The sequence below is a fragment of the Meleagris gallopavo genome, chromosome 1, assembly GCF_000146605.3.
Source record: "Meleagris gallopavo isolate NT-WF06-2002-E0010 breed Aviagen turkey brand Nicholas breeding stock chromosome 1, Turkey_5.1, whole genome shotgun sequence".
Taxonomy (NCBI): Eukaryota; Metazoa; Chordata; class Aves; order Galliformes; family Phasianidae; genus Meleagris; species Meleagris gallopavo.
This window is the reverse complement of record NC_015011.2, coordinates 39,503,824-39,508,257: the sequence shown is the minus strand read 5'-3', so window position 1 is coordinate 39,508,257 and position 4,434 is coordinate 39,503,824. Positions and strand designations below refer to the sequence as shown.

The window sequence follows — 4,434 nt, the reverse complement described above, 5'->3', positions numbered from 1 at the left end:
TTTTAACTTGGATTTGGCCAATATCTACCTGTTTTTGATAACTCTTCCTGTCCATCATGAGTTCCAACAGGGCCAAGTGTCAGATCCTGCATTTTGGTCACAACTACTCCACACAACCCTACAGGCTTGGGGAGTAGCTGGAAAGTTGCCTGATGGAAAGGGACCTTGGTGTACTGATGGACAGTTGGCTGAATATGAGCCAGCAGTGTGCCCAGGATGCCAAGAAGGCCAATGGCATCCTGGCTTTTATCAGGAATGGAGTGGTGAGCAGGACTAGGGAAGTCATCCTGCTCCTGTACTCGGCACTGATGAAGCCTCACCTCGAGTAGTGTGTTCAGTTTTGGGCACCTCAGTACAGAAATGACATTGAGGTGCTGGAACAGGTCCAAAGAAGGGCAACAAGGCTTGTGAAGGGCTTGGAGAATATGCCTTATGAGTAACAACTGAAGGAACTGGGGCTGTTTAGTCTGAGGAGAAGGAGTCTGAGGGGAGATCTTCTTGCTCTCTTCCAGTATCTGAAAGGTGCTTACAGCGAGAGCGGGGTTGGTCTCTTCTCACTGGTGACAGGATGAGGGGAAATGGCCTCAAGTTGTGCCAGGGTAGATTTAGTCTGGATATCAGGAAAAATTTCTTTAAGAAAGGGTTGTTAAGCACTGGAATGGGCTCCCCAGGGAGATGGTTGAGTCACCATCTCTGAATGTGCTTAAAAACCATTTGTGTGCGGTGCTCAGAGACATGATTTAGCAATGGATTGTTAGAGTTAGGGTAGTATGGTTAGGTTGTGGTTGGTCTTTATGACCTTGAAGATCTTTTCCAACCTGAGCAATCCTGTGGTTCTGTGATCCCTGAAAGCAGTAGCCTTTGATAACCCACATGATGAATAACTTTCCTCAAATACACCTGTGTAGTGATTCCAGCAGTTACCACATTAAGACACTGTGAGCCCCTGAAGAGCTGCTGCAGCCTCCCAGGGCCTGGTGCTCTGCTCCTCCCAGCTTCTGCTGCTGGGGGCACATACCAACTCACCTTTAACTACACTTCAACTTGACTGCTGCTATTAACCCTTATGGTTAACAGAAGGGGGAAAGAAAGTTCTGTTCGTGTCCTTCTACTCTGGGCAAGTCAGTTAGTTAGGTCTTCTGTAACAGGCCTTCAATTACACAGAGCTTAATATATGCCATAAGTGACGTAGGAGTGTTTTTTACTGTGCTCAGAATTTGTTTTCATCTATCAATAGGAATGAAATTAGTCTTGAAGAAGGCCACACATAATTATCACTTAACTCAAATTCTCAAAATTTATGTCTTAATTTCCAATAATATCTGCTATCTTCAGAATCTAACAGGATTCAGAGTATTTTCAGTCTTTGTTCAAATGGCTCAGAAGCAATGATAGTTAAGAAAAATGCACGCTAAAGGTTCTGAATAAATCCAGAATACATGCAAGAGAAAAATCTACACTGTAATGACATTGCACTCTAACTGTAAAAAAAAAAAGAGCATTATGCTAAAACCCTGTGACATCATGCAGGGCACCAACGCTTCTCCAGCCTGAGTTCCCAGGCATCAAATGGATTTCTTTTAAATTGCTTAGATGAAGGCAGAACAGACGCTGAATGAAGTGATAGACAAAACCTCTACAGCACCAGATATTTTAAGATAACAGTATGTTAATCGATCTAGCCACACTTTAACAAGTGTAAGCAACATTTAAATAGTCAGCTGGGTAACATTCAGAAGTTCAAAGGTGATTTTATGTTACATTAACGTCTTGGAATCACAGGAAAACACAGCTTGTAAGATTGCCCGCCGCCTGCACTAGTCAGGGAAAACTGTTTCTACCACTCCTAACACAAAACCTGCTTAACCCAACTGGGATTCCACATGATCCCCAAACGATCTGTTCCAGTGTTTCACCACCATTCACACCAGATTTTTCTTCCCATTTGGAATGCCACTGACACAATCCTGGAGCATGCAATAGAAGAGTCTAAAGAAAGCAATGCTAGGGCATGCTTATGTTTCTGTTAGGCTCTTACAGCATTTAGAGAAGCAGAATAAGGATTAGAAACTGAAGTTTCAGCTGCGCAAACCACTTTCTTCAAGTAAAATAAAAGGGGCCAGCAAATATACAGTGTCTGTTTTGTCTTTCAGGCTTGGCAACAAAACACAATGATACTGAAAATAAAGCACACTTATTAATTGATCTAATAACATGCATCCAACACATTTTCTAACTCAAGAAGCATATACAAGAATTTCTTAATGCTACTTCAAAGTTCCATAAACTGCTTCCCAGGCAAAGTACAGAACCAGAATCACATCTTTTCTCTGTTAGATCAGCAAACAGTTTTTCTCTGAAGCCTGGCCTCATGTTCAGTTCTGCTATGTCTTAACTGTTTTCTCTTCAGAAAGTACTCTCAACAAGATTCTTGTATCTTCTTTCTCTCTTAAACACAGTCCTGTCCTCAAAGAGCCTATCTATCCCTTGTCCTGCAGAGCGCACAGGATGCTGACAACCATCTGAGTCTTCAGAGGCAGAGTGCTCTGTGATCCCTTGCAGCCCAGGATCTCTTAACGTAAAGGGGGAAAAAAGAAAAAAAAAAAACAGGAAGAAGATAGCATATTGTGCATTAAGTTGATAAAGAGAATTAAAAAAAAAAAATTGATTTACTTGAAGTTTTATTACCCATGACAGGTCAACAGACATGTGACATCCAAACAATAACTATGGGCCTCACATAGATTCTTCAGTGATGTGCACCTCTGTAAAATCCCACAGGTTCCCAGAATGGCTGAGGTTGGCAGGGCCCTCCAGGTGCACCTGCTCCAAACTCTGCTCCAGCACAGATACCCAGAGCAGCATGCCCAAGCCCATGTGCACATAGCCTTGGAAGATCTCCAAGGAGGAGACTCCAAAGCCTCTTGGGCAGCCTGTGCCAGTGCACTGTCATCCAGACAGCCCAGAATTCTTTTCTGGTATTCAGGGGGAACTTCTTGTGTTCCAGTTTTTGCCCACTGCCTCTTGACTTGGCACTGGGCACCACCTGACTCTAATACCCTTCAGGTATTTGCATGCACTGGTGAGATGATTTCAGTCTGTGGCTATCTGCATCCACAGAGATAAAGATGCCAGCGGGAGGAAAGTCAGAAAAGACCACTGGAAGAGAAATCTGACTTCAGCCCAAATAACTTAATCCAGGTATCTCTGTTATGAGAACAAATTACTCCCACCTGAGAAACCAAAATGCTTTAAAAAGACTGAACCACATCAATTCCAGCCAGCAAGCTTACCATATCAAACTACATTAGTTTGACAGGACCTGACAATACAACTCACCAGCATTGCTAATATTCTTTAATTCTTGAAAAGTAACTGTTCAAACAACTTTTTCATTACTTTATTCAGGCAAGGAGCTCTAGTGGTTCTTAATTGTGCAGGCAACCCTGCTTGCCCTTTTGGAATAGTACCATGGCCTCAAAAACCCAGCTCAGTGGACCACAGGTCTCCTTATCCATCCATTTTAAGACTCCTGACTATTATGTAGCCCCGCTGACTTAAGGAGATTTATCCCAGCTGGGTGCTGCTTAACATTCAGCTTAAGAGATAGAAACAATCTTCACTGGGAGAGTTGCTAACCAATAACCACAGCCAGCAATGAGAATGTAAGCTTCACATTGCCAGCTCTGTGTCTCCTCATTGTGACAGATTTTAGAGTGATTAATAGTTTTAATTATGTTTTGAGAAAGCTTAGTATTTTCAAATTAAAATCAAGTCAGAAAAACATAGAAAAAAACCAAGAACATTGATGTGAAAAAGATGACCCCCTGCCTTGCTTTCTTTATCTTGAATGAGCTTCTCCTTGAAAGGAGATCGAAGTGCATGAGGTAAACTTGCTGAAAAAGAGATTATGGCGGTCGTGACAAAATTTTAACGGGCAAGTTGCCTTTGAAGAAGTACTGAAAATCCTCTCCGGCACTTTACAAGAAGAACGTTAGTTCTGTCTTGGATCAGGCTGCCATTCACCACACACAGCACACTACGAACACATTGCCCGAACCGCATCGTCAACGACTCACTGAACCAACCCCATTGCACGGCCCCAGAAGTCTCTGTAAATTCGCACACGTTGCACCGCCGCGGCCAGGCTCCCGTGCTCGCCGCAGCCCACATGGAGCGGCAGGCACACCCCCAGCCACCTGCATCTGTGTCAAACTCCCTTCACTCCAACGCACTCCTCCACTCCGATTTCAATCATTAAACCGGTGTAACCGTAATTTCCGCTGGGCTCTGCAGCCGTTCCCCCCCACCGGCGGGCTGGTTGCCTCGGGCAGTTCGTGCATCCCCGCCCGCCCCCCCATGCCCCGCACTCACCAGGAATCGTTGCCCGGGCCGCGCCTCTCTAGAGCCCTGGCCCAGGGCTTGGACCACTGG

At 44.4% G+C, this 4,434-nt stretch overlaps 1 protein-coding gene across 1 annotated transcript in view; it reads right to left on the bottom strand.

Annotated features, from left to right (window-relative positions):
* Positions 1-4,434, bottom strand: part of ACSS3 (acyl-CoA synthetase short chain family member 3) — an 80,030-nt gene that overhangs the window by 75,254 nt on the left and 342 nt on the right.